The following is a 21,226-nucleotide window of genomic DNA, read 5'->3' on the forward strand; positions in this document are numbered from 1 at the left end:
TCGGAGAGGCCGGGGGGGTCCTGTTGTATTATGGGCAGCACAGGTCCTCCATACACCTGCCCAGACCAGCACTCTGGAGAGGCCACTCCAGTCTCCCCCATTCCTAGGGGTGAGAAATAAACCAGAAGACAGCAGTTATGAGTGATAAGTCCTTGCTAAATTGACAGAGCGGGATGCCACGGGTTGCCTTCAACAGTGGGAAGGATCCTTGAAATCCTACTGGTCAGCTACCACCCACTTCAAGCCGGGCAGCCCCCGGACAGTTAGGTGCTAACCAGTCACAATCTGCCTGCTCCATTGGGAGCTTAGAGTTTTACTTGACAAGTGGATTGTATGTTGCACACCAGACAATCAAGTAAAATAAAGGAGAAAAAGACCCCAGCCATCCGCATTAGAAGCTGGAATGTACGAACCATGTGCACCGGTCTGTCCGATGACCTTCGAAAGACCACAGTGACTGATCATGAGCTACTCAGGCTGAGCATTGACATAGCTGCCCTGCAAGAAACATGACTTCCTGACAATGGGTCCCTTAAGGAGGATTCCTACACCTTCTTTTGGCAGGGGAAAGCAAGGGGGGAAGCAAGGGAAGAAACCAGAGAACATGGAGTCGGCTTTGCTGTCAGGAATACTATGCTGCGCATGATAGAACCACCAACAGGTGGCACAGAAAGGATCATTACCTTATGCCTTTCCACACGTGAAGGCCCTGCTAACCTTGTGTGTTTACACACTGATTTTACAGGCCACATCTGAAGTTAAAGACCAGTTTTATGAGCAACTTGTTAGGGTATTGCTGGGATTCGAACCTGGTTCGTTGGTGTGATAATCCAGCAAACCCCCACTAGGCCACCAGGGGGATGACTCAAATGCAGAGGCGTGAGGCGGAAGTAGAAAAAGAATCAAAAGGTTTATTTAAACTATATACACTATATACAGGGCAAAACAAAAGACAAAAAAAAAACCAAAGAGTAAAATCCAAAAGAAAAGCAAAGTGCAAAAATTCAAAAGCTAAGAAGATCAAAAAACACAGTACAAAGGAAACTGGAGATAAACATAACAGCACAAAGACTCCGTGACAAGAGGACTGAACTCAGGGGTATAAATAGACAAACTAATTAAGGACACAGGTGAAGATAATTAGGCAATTAACACAAACACAAAACACAGGAACAGTGGCGGCCTCTAGAGGCCAAAATAAACACGACATGAAAAGGAAATAACAGCGGCCTCTAGAGGCCAAAACAGTCCTAGTCCTAACAGGACCCCCCCCTCTAGGAGCGTCTCCTGACGTTCCCAGGGCGATCCGGATGGGCCGAATGGAAGTCCCGACATAGTTCTTTATCAAGGACATCCCGAGCAGGAACCCAGCAGCGCTCCTCAGGACCATAGCCCTCCCAGTCCACCAGATATTGCAACCCGCCGCGGACCCGGCGGGAGTCAAGCAGGCGATTCACAGTGAACACAGTCTGCCCCTGGAAGATGCGGGGGGGTGGGGGGTTCCTAGGGGCAGGGGCATACGTAGACGTCAGTACGGGCCGTAACAGGGAAACATGGAAAGTGGGGTTGATCCTCAGAGTCCGGGGCAACTGGAGCCGGTAGGAGACAGGGTTCACCCTGCGCACCACCTTGAAGGGGCCAATGTAGCGAGGAGCAAGCTTGCGGTTCTCCACCCGCAGTGGAAGGTCCTTAGTGGACAGCCAAACACGCTGCCCAGGGCGGAAAGCGTGTGCAGGTCTTCTATGGCGGTTGGCCTGAGTCTGGTTGGTTCTGGAGGTCTGTATGAGGGTCTTCCTGACCTTGCTCCAGGTCTTGCGACACCGTCTCACATATTGGTTGACCGAGGGCACCCCCGCGTCCTCCTCCTGGTCCGGGAACAGAGGTGGCTGGAACCCGAATTGGCACTGGAATGGCGACAGCTTGGTGGCCGATGACTGCAGGGTGTTGTGGGCGTACTCCGCCCATGGCAGCCAGGTGCTCCACGATGTCGGGTTATCCATAGCCAGGCCTCGCAGGGTGGTTTCCAGGTCCTGGTTGAGCCTCTCCGTCTGACCATTGGACTGTGGGTGAAACCCAGAGGAGAGGCTGGCAGTGGCTCCGATGACCTTGCAGAACCCGTGCCACACTCGGGAAGAGAACTGGGGCCCTCGGTCTGAGACGATGTCCTGTGGAAGACCAAAGACTCGGAAGACATGATTAAACAAAAGTTTCGCAGTTTCAAGAGCAGAGGGGAGTTTGCACAGTGGTATGAAGCGGCAGGCCTTGGAGAATCTGTCAACTAAGACCAAAATGACCGTGTTACCTTGTGACTCAGGGAGACCCGTGATAAAGTCGACTGCCACGTGGGACCAGGGACGCCGGGGAATGGTCAGAGGATGCAGGAGACCCTGGGGACGCTGTCGTGGGTTCTTGGTTCTGGTGCAAACCTCACAGGACAGGACAAATGACCTTACTTCCTTCTCCATGTTAGGCCACCAGAAGCGTCTTTTCAGGAAGTCCAGGGTCCTCCGAGCTCCCGGGTGGGCGGTGAGAGGGGAAGAGTGACCCCACTGGAGAACCTTGGCCCGGGCTTGATGTGGGACGTACAAGAGGCCTGGTGGCCCCGTCCCAGGACCGGGGCCCTGGCGTTGGGCTCGTCGGACAGCCTCCTCAATACCCCAGCGGACAGGGGCCACAATCCGGGACACAGGGATAATAGGCCTGACTTCATTCTCCCCGTTAGTGGCAGAGAACAGTCTGGACAGTGCGTCAGGTTTGGTGTTCTTGGAGCCGGGGCGGTATGAGAGGGTGAAGTCAAACCGACTGAAAAACAGGGCCCACCTAGCCTGTCGAGGGTTCAGTCTCTTGGCTTGCTGGAGGTACTCCAGGTTCTTGTGGTCAGTCCAAACCAGGAATGGATGTTGTGCTCCCTCCAGCCAGTGCCTCCACTCCTCAAGGGCCAGTTTGACCGCTAGCAGTTCTCGATCCCCCACATCGTACCGGGACTCAGCAGGACTCAGGCGGTGGGAGAAGTAAGCGCAGGGGTGCAGCTTTCCTTCCGAACGTTGAGAGAGCACCGCTCCGACACCACTGTCCGAGGCGTCCACCTCCACGATGAATGGTTGGGAGGTGTCCGGGAGAACCAGAATGGGTGCCGTGCAGAAGCGGTCCTTGAGGTCTTTGAACGCCTTTTCTGCCTGAGGAGACCAGCCATAAGATCCACCTGTCCCTTTGGTGAGGTCTGACATGGGTGCTGCCACAGAACTGAAGTCCCTGATGAACTTGCGGTAGAAGTTAGCGAATCCTAAGAACCGCTGAACCTCCTTAACGGACTTGGGAGTAGGCCAATCCCGGACGGCCAGGGTCTTGGCAGGGTCCATTTGGAGTTGGCCTGTCCGTACAATAAATCCCAGAAAGGAGACCTCGGGAACATGAAATTCGCATTTCTGGGCCTTGGCGAACAGATTGTTCTGTAGCAGCCTCTGGAGAACCTGGCGGACATGGTGGCGGTGCTCCTGCACGGTCTTGGAAAAGATAAGGATGTCGTCGAGGTAGACAAAAACGTATAGGTTAATCATGTCCCTTAAGACGTCGTTGATTAGGGCCTGAAAAACAGCTGGTGCGTTGGTGAGTCCGAAGGGCATCACCTGGTATTCGTAGTGCCCAGACGGGGTGTTAAAGGCAGTCTTCCACTCGTCTCCCTGTCGGATACGGATGAGGTGGTATGCGTTCCGTAGGTCCAACTTGGTGAAGACGGTGGCGCCTTGGAGCAGGTCGAAAGCTGTGGACATCAGCGGAAGGGGATATCGGTTGCGCACAGTGATCTTATTCAGGCCCCTGTAATCAATACATGGTCGGAGCCCCCCATCCTTCTTGCCGACAAAGAAGAAGCCGGCTCCAGCAGGTGAAGTGGAGGGTCGAATAAACCCAGAGACCAGGGCATCTTTGAGGTATTCCTCCATGGCCTTGCGTTCTGGCTGAGAGAGTGAAAACAGTCTGCCACGAGGAGGGGTAGTCCCAGGGAGCAAGTCGATGGCACAGTCGTAGGCCCGGTGCGGAGGAAGAACGGCGGCCCTGCTCTTGCTGAATACCTCCTTGAGATCCCAGTACTCTGTGGGAACTTGAGATAACTCGGTGAGATCAGGGGGCTCGGCAGGAGACACAGGATAGCTAGAGAGCAGACAAGAGGCATGGCATGCAGGGCCCCATTCCACAACCTGGCTTGTTACCCAGTCTATGCGAGGGTTGTGGCGAGTAAGCCAAGGAAGGCCTAGAATAACTGGGAACTCAGGTGAAGGAATCAGGTGCAGGGATATTTCTTCCTTGTGACCTTGAGACTGGAGGAAGACTGGAGAAGTAACTTGAGTGACTCTTCCATCACCTAACGCTTGGCCATCGAGGGCAGACACAGACAGTGGGACTTCAAGAGGTGCAGTCGGAATATTGATGCTTTGGGCGAAGTGAATATCCATAAAGTTCCCAGCCGCCCCTGAGTCTATCAAAGCTTGACAAGAGTGGACAGACTCACCCCAGGAGATGGAGACCGGGATGTAGATTCCTTGGCCAGGGAGTCCGGGAGAGAGGGTAGGCCCCGTCACAACCCTCCCTCGGCTGGACGGGGCGGTCCTTTTCCCAAGAGTTCGGGACATGATGCTCGGAAGTGACCAGGCTTGCCACAGTAGATGCAGCACTTGTCCCTCCTTCTGCGCTCCCTCTCAGATGCGGAGAGGCGAGTACGACCCACTTGCATGGGTTCTGGACAGTCACTGAAGGAGGTAGACGGTCTCCAGGTAGAGGTAGGGAGGCTGGGGGGGCTCAAGGCTTGGTGGCGTTCTCTCATCCTGTTGTCCAGACGAATAGCATGTGAGATGAGGGTTTCGAGGTCACTTGGGCATCCAATAGAGGCCAGACCGTCCTTGATGGGGTCAGACAGACCATGGTGGAAGGCTGACACCAGGGCAGTCTCGTTCCATCCACTTACTGCTGCGAGTGTTCGGAACGAGATGGCGTAATCTGCGACGCTTCCTCCTTGCCGGATGGACATGAGCTTTCGGGCTGCGTCGGTACTGATGTCTGCCTGATCGAAGACCCGAAGCATCTCTTCAGAAAACAGCTGGAAATCAAAGCACTCAGGTCCCTGTCTTTGCCAGATAGCAGTAGCCCAGGCTCGCGCCTTACCAGCTAATAAGGTGATCACAAAGGCAATCTTGCGGCGATCCGTAGTGTAGGTGGTAGGCTGAAGCTCAAAGGTGAGTTGACACTGGGTAAGGAACTCTCGGCACTCACTGTGCTTGCCGTCATACCTCTGTGGTGCAGGAAGGCTGGGTTCGCGAGGTGAAGAAGGCAGCATTGCAGGAGGCACTGGAGCAGGAGTGGGAGCTGGAGCAGGAACTGGATCAGGAGCAGGAGATGCAGGCAGAGATGTCAGCTGTGCCAGGGTTTTCCCAATTTGCTGAAGCAGTTCCTCGTGGCGAGCGAGGGCCTCACGTTGGCTGGTGAGCGTACGTCCATGAGCGTCCATGGTCGCTCCGAAGCGTGTCAAAGCTGCCATAATTCCCTGAAGGTTGGCCGGGTAGACAGTTGAAGCAGCCTCTGCTGAGTCGGTCATGACGGAGTCTTTCTGTTAGGGTATTGCTGGGATTCGAACCTGGTTCGTTGGTGTGATAATCCAGCAAACCCCCACTAGGCCACCAGGGGGATGACTCAAATGCAGAGGCGTGAGGCGGAAGTAGAAAAAGAATCAAAAGGTTTATTTAAACTATATACACTATATACAGGGCAAAACAAAAGACAAAAAAAAAACCAAAGAGTAAAATCCAAAAGAAAAGCAAAGTGCAAAAATTCAAAAGCTAAGAAGATCAAAAAACACAGTACAAAGGAAACTGGAGATAAACATAACAGCACAAAGACTCCGTGACAAGAGGACTGAACTCAGGGGTATAAATAGACAAACTAATTAAGGACACAGGTGAAGATAATTAGGCAATTAACACAAACACAAAACACAGGAACAGTGGCGGCCTCTAGAGGCCAAAATAAACACGACATGAAAAGGAAATAACAGCGGCCTCTAGAGGCCAAAACAGTCCTAGTCCTAACACAACTACACAGTGCTGTAAAGAAAATCCCAGCATCAGAGCACATTTTCATCCTGGGAGACTTCAATGCTAGGGTGGGCGGAGACCATGAGTCCTGGTAGAATGTGCTGGGTCATCACGGGATTGGCAAAATGAATGATAACGGGCAAAGGCTCATAGAGCTTTGCTGTTACCACAACCTTTGTGTAACAAATACCTTCTTCCAGAAAATAAAAGCTATCCATAAAGCATTCTGGCGACACCCCAGATCCCAACACTGGCACCAGTTGGACCTAGTCATCACACAACGTACTTCCTTAAACAATGTCTGCAACACAAGAGCATACCATGACACTGACCACTCTTGTTACCTCAAGGATAAAAATAAGGCCCAAGAAGAAGTTACCACATGAAGGAAGGCCAGCCAAGAATCAAATGTCAGCAAGACCTCCTTACTAGACAAAAACCAAGAGTTTCTAGAGCACCTCGAAGAAACTCTGAACAATGATCAAACACAGGATGCAGGGCACAGGTGGGAGTCACTCCATAACACCATCCATAGCGCAGCTGTTCAGACCTATGGAAAAAAGGAGCATAAGAACACAGACTGGTTCGAAGCACACATCCGTGTTGGAACCTATCATGGACATGAAAATACAAAGAACTACAAGCAAAACCCCAGCAGTTAGAACTTACAAGCATTAAAAGTTGCCCAACATGAAGCTCAGCAAACCTCACGCTGCTGTGCAAACTACTGGCTCCTGTTGTCAGAACGTATCCAGCTTGCATCTGACACCGGCAACATCAGGGTTAGGGTTAACCATGAGGGCATCAAACAAGCAACTGGCAAACTAATTAAAAAGGGTGCACCCCTTAAAGCAAAGACAGGAGAGATCATTACTGACAAAGCAAATGGCACGTTGGGTGGAACACTACCTGGATCTTTACTCAACAGAAAACTCAGTCTCTCAAGATGCACTAGACAACATTGAAGACTTACCTGTTATTGTAGAGCTGGATGCTGAACCTACCATAGAAGAGTTGAGTAAAGCCATGACTATGCCAAGCTGGAAAGCACCAGGTGAAGACAGTATTCCAGCTGAGATTATTAAGAGTGGTAAACCTGTCCTGCTAAAACCACTACATGAGCTATTATGTCTTTGCTGGAAAGAGGGCAAAAGTACCTCAGTCAACACGCAACTCTAAGATCACCACTCTGTACAAGAATAAACGAGGTCACAGTGATTGCAATAGCTATAGGGGCATCTCCCTACTAAGCATTGTGGGAAAAAAGTCTTTGCCAAAGTGGTCCTTACAAAGCTTCAAGTATTGGCTGACTGGGTTTACCCAGAATCCCAATGCGGGTTTCATGCCAATAGATCCACAACATATGATTTTTTCTGTATATCAGCTCCAAGAGAAGGGCGGCACGGTGGTGTAGTGGTTAGCGCTGTCGCCTCACAGCAAGAAGGTCCTGGGTTCGAGCCCCAGGGCCGGCGAGGGCCTTTCTGTGTGGAGTTTGCATGTTCTCCCCGTGTCCGCGTGGGTTTCCTCCGGGTGCTCCGGTTTCCCCCACAGTCCAAAGACATGCAGGTTAGGTTAACTGGTGACTCTAAATTGACCGTAGGTGTGAATGTGAGTGTGAATGGTTGTCTGTGTCTATGTGTCAGCCCTGTGATGACCTGGCGACTTGTCCAGGGTGTACCCCGCCTTTCGCCCGTGGTCAGCTGGGATAGGCTCCAGCTTGCCTGCGACCCTGTAGAAGGATAAAGCGGCTAGAGATGATGAGATGAGCTCCAAGAGAAGTGCTGCGAGCAGCAGAGGCCATTGTACATTGCCTTTAATCAACCTGATAAGCTTTTGACCTTGTCAGCAGGAAAGGCCTGTTTCAACTACTGAAGAGGCTGTCCCCCACAGCTGCTTAGCATCATCTTTCACGAGGACATGCAGGGTGTGGTCAGCTATGATGGGGAGACCTCCAAACCCTTTGCAATTCGGACTGGTGTGAAACAAGGGTGTGTCCTGGCCCAGACTCTGTTCGGAATTTTCTTCTCTCTGCTGCTGAACTTTGAGTTCGGTCACTCTACACAAGGCATCCACTTACACACCCGCAGTGATGGGGAAACTGTTTAACCTGGCCTGACAGAGCCAAGACCAAAGTCTGCACAATCCTGATCAGAGACCTGTTTGCCGATGATGCAGCATTGACCGCACACATCGAGCTACAACAGATGATCAACCAGTTTGCATATGCTTGTAGGGAGTTTGCACTGACCACCAGCACTAAGAAAACTGTCATGGTTCAAGACGTTCCCAAGCCACCCATCACCATTGGCACAGAAGTGCTTGAAGTGACAGATCACTTCACATATCTTGGTTCAACTGTCACTAATAATCTGTCTCTAGATAAGGAAATCAACAGACGGATAGCCAGGGCTACAGGTGTGATGACTCAACTTGGTAAGAGTGTGGAACAATAGCCACTTGACACTAAACACAAAACTTAGTGTATCGATCGTGCGTTCTCAGCACGCTGCTATGCGGCAGTGAATCTTGGACCACATATGCCAAACGAGAGAGAGAGAAAAAAAAAAGCCTTGAAAAGTTTTCACCTACACTGCTTGAGGCGCATCCTTAGTATCTCATGGAGGGACAGGGTACCCAACATCACTGTTTTGGAGTGTTCCGGCTCCCGGAGTATGCATCTCCTTTGCCAGCAACGTCTACACTGGCTGGGACATGTATTCAGAATGAAGGATGGGCGCATCCCAAAGGACATCTTGTATGGCAAACTAGCTACAGGAAAATGCCCAGTAGGACACCCAGCACTGCGCTTCAGGGATGTTTTCAAACGTGACCTGAAGTGCACCGACAGACCCAGCCAGTTAGGAACAGCTCGCAGTAGATGGCGTTATGCAGTCAAGGCCGATCTAGTGACGGGCCAGGCAAAACACAAGCAGCTTGAGGTAAAGAGACAGAAATGAAGAGACAAAACAACCCTCAGAACCTTTCTTTCATATGTCCCAACTGTGGCTGGGACTGCCATGCAAAGATAGGATTGACAAGTCACACAAGACGCTGCCCATGACACCAGAGTGCTACCATCATCTCTCGAGATGTAAGGATACCTACTACTAGCTAGGGAGTCCCCTCAAATTAAATAACTTCCCAGCCACAGAATGGCCTATTTTGTGCGATATTACGGAAATAAACATAATGACCAAATTTCAGAAGGAACTGAATTTCACCAATTTTAAAATCTCCTGCTAGCCAGCTAAAACAGTATAGAAAGCACAATTATGTATGGTTATTGTTTTATTACTCCATTTGTGCTCTCTATGGGTCTTTTTTTTTTTTTTTTTTTAACTCCAGCTTCTGGAAAATCTTGGCACTGACTACGTTTACATGCACGTCCAAATCGAGCTGCTGTTGGTAATCGAGCAAAGGGTCCCAGCAGGGGTGCCAGAGAAAGCCAATCCTACATGCACAAGTGAAATCGGGCTATTGTGCAAGGTGCATTGTGCACCCGAGCCACACGTGGCGCTACACGCCCCATCGTGTTGGTACACTTCCGGTTGTCGTCATGAAGAGCTATAGTGTTGCCAGATACTGCTGACGTTTTCCAGCCCAAAACATGTTCAAATCTGCTAAAATGCACTTAAAACCCCCAATCTGGCAACACTAGCAGTTCCGTGTTCAAGCTGTTAGGCTTGCTCTAACAGACTATGGCTACAAACTGTCCGGCGCAGACCACTGTTTTGTAAGAAAACTTATTTTGCACAATAATATTTCTAAAGTCCATTTTTTGCTTACAAAAAATATATATTTTTTGCTTACAATTTAACTTATGTCTTAATAAACACACAAAAAGTTCAGTTGTTTTGTTTTTATTGACATTCTTCAGATGTTAGACACACATACATAATATATATACATACAATATATATATATATATATATATATATATATATATATATACACACATACAAAATATATATATATATATATATATTTATATATATATACACACACACACACACACACACACACACACACACACATACAGTGACTTGTTTATGTACACAATTCACAGCTATGCAACAGCTGTACAGATGTATTTGGTGATACAGTAAGTGAGCTAAATTTGGCAGTGCAAACAATGCCACAAAAAGAAAAAAGATTCATGCCGTTGTCATGCCGACCGAGGCTGTTGTGTTTCCCGCTTGTGGTCTCGTCACTCGTCACTTCCGGAAGTAGCTCGACAACTAGCTCGATAGGGTATACATGCGCAAAATAGCTCGGTAGAAATCGCATAAACTAGGTCGTGCAGCTCGATTCCGAGAAATCAAGTTCGGTTCAATTTCAGCCGAATTAAGGTGTATACATGGCATTTTGAACTTCGATTTCAGTCGAGCAACGGCAGAAATTCGATTCTCTCTATGTGCATGTAAACGTAGTGACTGACTTGTTTACACTCTTTCCTAATTGGAACCTGTCAGTCACTCCATAGCCAGACTTCTCAAATTCAGTCATAAAAGAAGTGATGATATATGACTTACCTGTGCTGGCTTATCTGAAATGTTTTCTGCCATTTCCTAGCCAACACTCCCAACACAAATCTGCTTGTGAAATACTACAAGAGGCTTGTCAGTGTGACTCATTTCAGCTTGGGGACATCACATTTCTCTGACTTTATTTAAAAAAAAAAAAAAAAAAACCACAAAAAAAGTTCATAATTTGTTGTAATTCTCAGATTCAGTTAAGGCATTTATTTACATGGAACACATGGCATTTGTGTACAGTGAGTTAGATTACAGCATTAACATTAGGACACAAATTGAACAAAATCCCATCAAAACCACAAGACATTTATTTCTGGTCTAACTTTGTTGAAGGCAAGTGCACATGGAGCAGTTAGTGTCAGAGTGGGTCCAAAATTCTACAACCACACAATTGTGTTGAACAGGATTTTTTTTTTAATTTAATAAAATTTGAAAAAGTAAAAACATTAGTCATCTTGACTAATAGTCAAGACGCTACACTATTTGTAGGTCCCTATTTAAATGTAAGCAAATGTGGGACATTGACCAACTTACCCGTTTTATACAGAAGGTCAGATTTCCCTCATGCCTGATCTCTAAGCATGTGTTCAGACAAATCTGAATTTTATCTAAAATAGATGGATTTGATCCAGAAACAGATGCTTAGTCCATGCCAGCTCTTAGGTGCTGGTCATTAAAAGCTTAAATTATGAAAATCTATGATAAGTCAAAATACTAAGCAACTCTGAAATTCATGTAAAAACCCTAAACATTACTTGTCATTCAAGTTAGAGTTTTGTATTAAATTTAAGAGTAAAGAATGCAAAAGAAGCATTTTCACTAGCAGTCTCAGACTTTTGGATGTTGATCATCTCAGCTCCTGCTGGTAGGGGTCACAGCCATTTGAGTTGGCATATGTTTACACCAGCTGCCCTTCCTGATACAGTCCTACCCAGTCCCAAGCCCAGATAGACTAAGCATGCACTGGCTTGTGCAACCCTAGTGGCTGGGTATGTTGTCTTTGGACTGTGGAAGAAAACCTGAGCACCCAGAGAAAACCCACAGACATGGAGAGAACATGCGAACGCCACACAGAAAGGCACCAGTCAGCCATGAAATTTGAACCCAGAATCCTCTTGCTGTGAGGAGACAATGCTAACCACTGCACTGCCAAAGAGATGCATTGATCCAACAGCACCAAAAGCTCTATACTTCAGGAGGCTCTCCTTACAATGTTAATTGGAATATTACCATATTTTATTTGAAGTAGTTCACATTCTATTTTGGAGGGGCCTGTTTTAAATGTGTTTAAATCATACCAGTGCGCTAGTTTCTTACTTTCAAGTAGAACTACATTCTCTCAATTACAGCAGAATTTTGACTAAGCATTCAGCTACCTGATTAGTTTCTGTGGGGTCCAACAGCGATCCAGAGATAATGACTCCAGGAGACTGGTGATAAAGCTTCGTGCAGTAGTTGACATGGTCGGTTTGACGCAGGCACGTGGCAAAGTGCCTAGTTTAGTGCCAAGACATTTCAAATGAGATGAACGTGATGAGGTGGCTTCCATAGTCTGAGGTGGACATTTTCTATATTTAATAGAATGTTAGCATTAGATCATGAATGTGACCATTATGAGTAGGTCCTATAACATCCTGATTAGACACTACTGAATCGAGAATAGACAAACATGTCTTCAAGGAGTCTCCTGGGTTAAAGTGAATATTAAAATTGCCAACAACTACAGATTTGTCTTCTGGTTTAATAGAAGTTTCTGTTAAAGAGTACATTAAGTGCCTAATCAGTACCAAGTTCATTAACAAGTAATGCTTCAGATGCAATGGCTCTAATATGTAAACCTACCTTTTAGATCAAAAGGTGCTGGCAGTATATTCAGTATGATCTAATTCTATTAGGATTAGGTTACTAAAACAGGAATATTTCTACTTTTTTGCACTCTTGCTCAAGCATCAATATAGCAGAACCTGAGTGAGGACTGTGTAGCTAGCAATCAGTTGACATAGCTGGTTTGTCTGCGCCCTGGACTTGGCTCTGGATTGTCACAGATTAACTAGGCCTAATGAGAGACAATGAGCCATGTCGCAGGAAAAGACACCTGAGGGAGAAACGCTCAAGTTAGGTCAATAAAGCAGATGCTTTCATGTTAGAGATACAAGCATCAAATATGAAACCTTTGACAGGTACTGCCAGAGTTAAAAACATATTGGGATTTAAAGAGAAGGGAGTGGTGAAAATTGGTTCAGTCTAGTATCCCTTGAATTCTAGTTGACCTGGGAGACCTGTTTTAACACAGTCAAGCCTGAGCTTGAAACACTCTAGATAGCCATACATTAATTTAACAACCTTCCAATTGCTGTGTGGAACTGACTCAGCCAAGGCTGGTAAGGGCACAGAACTGGTGAAGTGGGATGTTGCACACCCCAGAGAGATTTTGGGACCAGGGTACTATAGGGAGCATTCTTTGCTCATCCCCATTAGTATGCCATCACAGCCAGAGGACTGCCTTGCACACCACCCACAACATCTCACAAGACAAGAGTGTTCCTAATCTGCTAGGGAAGCCCCCCAGTCTTGTAGTTCCAAAAACCCACCCATGTTTGGGCAAAAAGATGAAAGTAATAAGCCAGCACAAGACAAGAGTTGTAGGTTAAAAACAAACCCCAGAACCACAATTGGGCCAAGGCTTACTTTTTTCTCCAGCTGCAAGCCTGCAAGTAAAGGCAAGATGCATGACTGGGGTCCAAAACCACACCATAAGTTGTGCATATAATGCACATTCAGGTCTCAAGAGTGCAGAGATGCAAGTTACATAAGAGCAAACATGGTTCTCCCAAATACTTGGCTCTGATGACAGATCACAGCCCTTCCTCATGCTGCTGCAACAACTGCAAACCTAGCCAGCACCATATGCAGTACTCCATCTAGGAAGACAGTAATTCTTTAGTGGTCACAGCACAGCAGCAGTGAACAGTCACAGCAACATACCTATTGTTAGAGAACAAGCCAGCCTTGTGTGCAGCATCAGCAGATGCTGTGGTTGCCTTCGAGATGCATGCAATGTAGACCTGCCAAAACCCAACAGCTGAACAGGCCCATCACTCCTAACCAAGCTGCTGTTCCCTTGTTGAAATCTGGATGCTATCAACTGAAACCTCAGCTTAGCTGTAGGAGTGTGGGGCATGAAACAGGAACATGCAAGCTTGGTATCAAGCGGGCACCAGGAAGGATGCAGTTAGAAAGTTCAGATCAGCTTACAGAGGCTCACAAAACCTCACTCATGGTTGTCAACAAAGTAATATCTTGGGATAGCATTTATGTCAGGGACAGGAGTGGCCACAGCTGTCTAAAAGGACACCACGGGGGCACATGGTTGAACTGCAGTACTGGAACCACAATATTTAGCAGCTCACCCAGATAGTACTGGTTGGACACCCTTTGGAATATCTAGTCATCTAGAATAAGAAACCTTATTAAATCTCACCCAAAACAAGCAACAGCTCAACCATGATACACACCTATCATGAGACTCGAGGAGAAAAGTTCCTCAGCAGCTTGGACAGAAGCATGTGTGAGCCAAGCAGGCACAAGACCACTGCTACTCACATTGTGGAGCCTGGAAAGCATTAGAACAAAAGGCTAAAGGAACACAGCCTCCCAAGTAAACCCAAACAGATTTATTGGTAGGTATTGCTCCATACGTCAGCTACTGACTCAATGAAAGTCTTAGGCTACGTTTACATTACGTCGAATCAGCGGATCATCAGATTAATGTTCTTAAAACGATTCGCGTTTACACCAAAACCGTTAGCCGTGCACACAGCAACACCAATACACGGATACGCTCGGCTCCGCAGGCATCCTGCGCTCCAAATCACTCCGCCCTGAACAGCGAGTGCCCTCTGGAGGGTGCGCACTCTGGCCCTGCGCAGCTCACAGAGCGCGCGAGTGAAGTGCACAAGCCACGATTCGGGACTGAGCCGCTGTGTGTGTGATCCCAGCGCATATCACTTACTACTTGCAAGTGGAAGGATGGCAAGCCTAAAGACAATCATAACTACACAATGGGCAGTACTTGCATCAGTATTTGCAGTATTTTCATACTTTTATACTCTAATGAAAGGTGATACAAGGCGTAAGTCCACACCGTTTTTCAGCAGTCGCGTCACATGACCAACGCCAGCGAATCAGGAAGGTGGATGTCACAGTGACATTGTCCAATGAGACGCCAGCTAGAGCTCAGCACAGCGTATTCACGTATCTCAATGTTTACACAGCACCGGACCAGATACGATCTAGATTGAATACGTGGACGCTGGCGGATTCCCGTTTCCCGGCTTTTCCAGGTGGTTTAATGTAAACGGACAGTGCATCCGTGAAGAAAACGAGACAGATACAGTCTAATGTAAACGTAGCCTTAGCACCAGCACTTCCAAGTAGAGGATGGCCACTTTAGGCACTGGAGCAAAATGAAGGGTGAAGATAAAGACCAGCTCATTTGCAGTCACCTGAATGAAAAAGGAAAGCTATAAAACCAGCTATGACAAACTTAAAGCAATACTGAGGTCCTTGGCAATAGAAAGCTTACCATCAACTTGCTGTGGCAATCATCCAATGTCAATTCATAGATAAGGAATTGGGAAGCATCAACAACCCCTTTGGCAGCACAGCCTACCAATGTGAGAGCAGCAACATCACAGGTTACAACAGTTCCAAGCAGTTCTTTCATCATCTCTACATACACTGCAGTCTCATTGCACCTTGCCATTACCACCTCAGAAAGAACAGGCTGAGGCAGTCTCACAAAGTGCACTGGGGTTGGTGGTGTTGGGATTTGTGGTGCTACTGGAAAACACCAAGACAGTTTCTTCACTGATTGCTGAATTACTTGCTGGGCTTGAGCATCTGAAGGATTTAAGCTGTAGCCCAAGTGAGGCTACTGCAGGGCTTCCAGCTTAGGAACCCCTTGGAGTCTACTGAGAAGGCAACCCAGCATTCACTCACAGTGAAGGATGCCCTGGCTCATTAGGTTAAAGTCCAGCAGGAGCTTAGATATTCCCCCAGCTTGTCCACTGTACTATTGACAAACCATCTGCAAAAGCCTAACTCACCATCAACTTGGTTAAAAACCCATTACTACTAACAGATAACTGCAAGCACACCAATACTAGCAGAGCACTTCCTATTTATGCAGTGATTTTGTGCAACGATTCAGGCTTCTGGGCCTGTTGAGTTGCTAATTAGGCTGTCTAACAAAATTTAATTGGACACAGAGCTTAATTGTCTAGGACACATGACCGAGCAAAGCAAGTTGCCAAACATAGAAATCTAATTACAGTCCCTGATTGAGGACTTGAGTTAAAAATGAAATGTAAAAAAGGGAAATATCTTATGTTGCCAGAGCACGTTCATTGTAACTGTGCTTGCTTTAAAGAATACCTTTTTAAATACCTTTGAACTTTTCAAGAACTATTTAAGAAAGTGAAAACTTAATATATTCTAGACTCATTACACATAAACTAAAATGTTTCAAGCATTTTTTCAATTTTATCTTCTATTAGGGCAGAGAGACCCACTCTGTGTGTGTGTGTACGGTATATATCCTCCTTGTCCATTTTAATAGGAACACCTTTACACCCATAGACATATAAACATAGACGCCGCATTCTGCATAGAATCATACTGTGGCAGCGGGGGCGTGGTCAAGCATCGTTCTGTGACAGGAGGGCGGAGTCAGGGAAAGTAAGTGGCAGAATCACTACACCTGTCGTTAATTAATGTGTTTGTGTCTTCCCAGTGACCGTGCCCTATTTAAGGAGAGAGAGAGCAAGAGCAGAGGGTGCTCTCTCCCCCCAACCAGACGACTGGAATGTGTGTGCGTGCGTGTGTGGCTGAGAGAGAAAGATTTGCACTGAAAAGTGAAAATAAAAGAGTTTTTGTTAACTCAGTTCTGTCCTGCCGTCCTTCTGTGCTCCACCCACCTACACGCACTGTCACAGTGGTGCTGAAACCCGGGATCAAGCACAGAAGAGAACAGCCCCATGGAGTCCTCCACCTACGCCGACCTGATCCACGCCCTCACCATGGCCCAACAGAGCCAGCACCAGGTGCTGCTCGCCCTCCGAAAGGAGCAAGAACAACGGTTCGAGGCCCTAGTGCTGGCGCAACAGGAAGATCGTCGGGCGTTCCGGCACCTCCTCGCGTCGGTGGGGTCCACCATCTCCACCGCCGTGGGCCCTTCCCCCCTCACCCTCACGAAGATGGGCCCGCAGGACGACCCCGAGGCATTCCTCACACTCTTTGAGCAGGTAGCAGAGACCTCGGGTGGCCAGTGGAACAGCGCGCGGCGCGCCTCCTCCCCCTGCTAATGGGAGAGGCGCAGCTGGCCGCGCTACAGCTCCCCGCCGACCGCCGGCTGGCCTAAGCGGACCTTCGCCGGACCATCCTCCAGCGGGTGGGATGCACCCCGGAGCATCAACGTCAGCGTTTCTGCGCTTGGAGGAAGTCGGCCGGCCGTTCGCGTTTGGTCAGCAACTCCGGGACGCCTGCTGGCAGTGGTTGAGGGCCGACAGCTGCGACGCCGAGGGACTCATCGACCAGGTGGTACTGGAGCAGTTCGTCGCACGTTTACCAGCGGGAACTGCAGAGTGGGTCCAGTGCCACTGCCCAGCATCGCTGGATCAGGCAATCGAGCTGTCGGAGGACCATCTGGCGGCTGTCCCGAATGGCAGGACAGCAGACGACCTCTTCTCTCCTCTCTCTCTCTCTCTCTCTCTCTCTCATCCCTCCTCCTGTGTCTTCTCCTCGTCCTATTCCCCCACCGCGGAGGCGGGGGCCGGCGCCACCTCAGCCGGCCCGCTGCACCCGCGGTGCCCTCCCGTGTCTCCCTTCTGTGTCTGTCTCTCCCCCCCCTCAGGTGAGTGAGCCCCAGAGCACTAGTGCAGAGAGGGAGCCCGGGCCGGTTTGCTGGCGCTGCGGGGAGCCGGGCCACCTCCAACAGCAGTGCTCGGTAATGGAGGTGGGCGCGGTGGTTTGGATCCCCGATGCGCCAGGAGCTGCCCTCGATCGGGCCGGAGCGTATCGCATACCGGTGAGTATCCAAGGGGATACATATCAGGCATTGGTGGATTCTGGCTGTAATCAGACCTCAATCCACCAAAGCCTGGTGCAAGACAAGGCATTGGGGGGAGCACAATTGGTGAAGGTGTTGTGTGTGCACGGGGATGTTCACAACTACCCTTTAGTGTCGGTCCACATTCTTTTCTGAGGGGAAAAATTTATAGTGAAGGCAGCGGTTAATCCTCGCCTTACCCACTCTATAATTTTGGGGACTGATTGGCTGGGATTTGGGATTTAATGACACATTTAGTGAAGAGTGGGTCCTGCCATTTAACAGGGAGAGGTCCCGGTGTCGCTTTGGCGGGAGCAGCTGTCACAGAGCCATCTACATCATCTCCGCGTCAGAGTGAGGAGCCGCCAGCCCCTCCTCTCTCTGTTGGGGAATCCCTCGCAGATTTCCCATTAGAGCAATTGCGAGACGAGACTCTGCGACATGCGTTTGACCAAGTGAGAGTAATCGATGGTCAAACACTCCAGCCGAACACCACCCCGTCCTTCCCCTACTTCGCGATTATGAAGGATAGATTATACCGAGTGACGCAGGACACTCAAACTAAAGAGCGAGTCACGCAGCTTTTGATTCCGAAGAGCCGCCGGGAATTGGTATTCCAGGCGGCTCACTTTAATCCCATGGTTGGACACTTGGGGCAGGATAAAACACTAGCCCGAATAATGGCCCGATTCTATTGGCTGGGGATTCGCGGTGATGTCCATAGGTGGTGTACGGCGTGCCGCGAATGCCAGTTAGTAAATCCAGCGGCCATTCCAAAAGCGCCTTTGCGCCCTCTACCATTAATCGAGACCCCGTTCGAAAGAATTGGGATGGATCTCGTCGGGCCATTAGATCGGTCAACACGAGGGTACCGCTTTATATTAGTTCTAGTGGACTATGCAATGCGATACCCGGAAGCAGTGCCTCTTCGCAATATCTCAGCACGCAGTATTGCGGAGACGCTCTTCCGCATTATCTCCTGAGTTGGAATCCCGAAAGAGATTCTGACTGATCAAGGCACCTCGTTTATGTCACGAACACTGAACGAACTGTATGGGTTATCAGGTATTAAGCCGATCCGCACCAGCGTGTATCACCCACAAACGGATGGTTTAGTGGAACGGTATAATCGCACCCTTAAAAACATAATTAAAAAATTTGTAAGTGAGGACGCGCGTAACTGGGATAAATGGCTCCAATCCTTGCTCTTTGCAGTGCGAGAGGTCCCCCAAGCCTCCACGGGGTTCTCCCCGTTTGAATTATTATATGGGCGTAAGCCGCGCGGCATTTTAGATGTGCTGCGAGAAAATTGGGAGGAGGGACCTTCACCAAGCAAAAATGAAATTCAATACATTATTGACCTGCGCGCAAAACTCCACACACTCACACACCTAATCCAGGAGAATTTGCGGCAGGCCCAAGAAAGGCAAACCCACCTGTACGACAAGGGTATGCCTTAGGGAGTTCGCACCGGGAGATAAAGTACTCGTACTGTTGCCCACATCGAGCTCTAAATTAGTCGCCAAGTGGCAAGGACCCTTTGAGGTCACACGGCGAGTCGGAGACGTCGACTATGGAGTGAAGTGAACGGACAGGGGTGGGGCACTACAGATTTACCACCTCAACCTACTCAAACTCTGGAACGAGGAGGTCCCCGTGGTGTTGGTGTCGGTGGTTCCGGAGAAGGCGGAGCTGGGGCTGGAGGTTCAAAAAGGAACATTAGCATCATGTACCTCTCTGGTCCCCTGTGGAGACCACCTCTCCCCGACCCAACTCGCGGAGGTTGCCCAGTTGCAGACCGAGTTTTCGGATGTGTTCTTGCCCCTGCCCGGCCGCACTAACCTCATAGAGCACCACATTGAGATGCCCCTGGGGGTGGTAGTGCGTAGCTGCCCTTACAGGTTACCCGAACACAAGAAAAAGGTGGTTCGGGAAGAACTCGAGGCCATGCTCGAAATGGGCATCGTCGAGGAGTCCCACAGTGACTGGAGCAGCCCGGTGGTCTTGGTACCCAAGGCCGACGGGTAGGTCCGGTTCTGTGTAGACTATAGAAAAGTCAACGCGGTGTCTAAATTCGATGCGTACCCAATGCCTCGTATTGATGAGTTGCTAGGCACGGCTCGTTTTTACTCGACATTGGATTTAACAAAGGGTTATTGGCAGATCCCCTTGACTCCATTATCCCGGGAAAAAACAGCCTTTTCCACACCGTTCGGCTTACACCAATTCATCACACTTCCTTTTGGGCTGTTTGGGGCACCCGCTACGTTTCAGCAGCTGATGGACAGGGTCCTCCGCCCCCACACCACCTATGCGGCCACCTATCTTGACGACATCATCGTCTATAGTAACGACTGGCCGAGGCACCTCGAACATCTGAGGGCTGTCCTTAGGTTGCTGAGGTGAGCGGGTCTCACAGCCAACCCGAAGAAGTGTGCGATTGGGCAGGTGGAAGTACGGTATCTGGGCTTCCACTTGGGCAATGGGCAGGTGCGTCCCCAAATTAACAAGACAGCAGCAATTGCGGCCTGCCCAAGGCCCAAGACCACAAAGGGGATGAGACAGTTCCTGGGGCTGGCTGGCTATTATCGTAGGTTTATACCTAATTATTCAGACGTCACCAGCCCGCTGACTGATCTGACTAAAAAGGGGGCACCAGATCCGGTCCAGTGGACGGAGCAATGCCAGCGGGCTTTTTCTAAGGTAAAGGCTGCACTGTGTGGGGGACCACTTTTACACTCCCCTGACTTTTCTCTCCCCTTTATGTTGCAGACAGATGCGTCGGACAGAGGGCTGGGGGCCGTTTTGTCCCAGCAGGTGGAGGGGGAGGATCGCCCAGTCTTATACATTAGTCGTAAGCTGTCGGTGCGTGAGGTGCGCTACAGCACCATCGAGAAGGAGTGTCTGGCGATCAAGTGGGCGTTCCTCGCCCTCCAGTACTACCTGCTGGGACGCCCTTTCACCCTCTGTTCGGACCACGCGCCCCTCCAGTGGCTCCACCGCATGAAGGATGCCAACGCGCGGATCACCCGTTGGTATCTGGCACCCCAACCCTTTAACTTCAAGGTGATCCACAGGCCGGGGGCGCAGATGGTCCTGGTGGACTTCCTCTCCCGTCAAGGGGGGGGGGAGTCAGCTGCAGGCCGGACGGCCGCCTGGCCTGAGTCGGGTGGTGGGGGTATGTGGCAGCGGGGGCGTGGTCAAGCATCGGTCTGTGACAGGAGGGCGGAGTCAGGGAAGGTAAGTGGCAGAATCACTACACCTGTCGTTAATTAATATTTGTGTCTTCCCAGTGACCGCACCCTATTTAAGGAGAGAGAGCGAGAGCAGATGGTGCTATCTCTCCCCAACCAGACGACTGGAATGTGTGTGCATGTGTGTGTGGCTGAGAGAGAAAGATTTGCACTGAAAAGTGAAAATAAGAGTTTTTGTGAACTCATTTCTGTCCTGCCGTCCTTCTGTGCTCCACCCACCTACACGCACTGTCACACATACGTCAT

The 21,226-nt window shown here is 49.3% G+C and overlaps 1 pseudogene; it reads right to left on the bottom strand.

Moving 5' to 3' along the window:
- Positions 1–13,092: 13,092 nt before the first annotated feature.
- On the bottom strand, positions 13,093–21,226 carry LOC132869968 (zona pellucida sperm-binding protein 3-like; annotated as a pseudogene).

Source organism: Neoarius graeffei, chromosome 21, assembly GCF_027579695.1.
Source record: "Neoarius graeffei isolate fNeoGra1 chromosome 21, fNeoGra1.pri, whole genome shotgun sequence".
Lineage (NCBI taxonomy): Eukaryota > Metazoa > Chordata > Actinopteri > Siluriformes > Ariidae > Neoarius > Neoarius graeffei.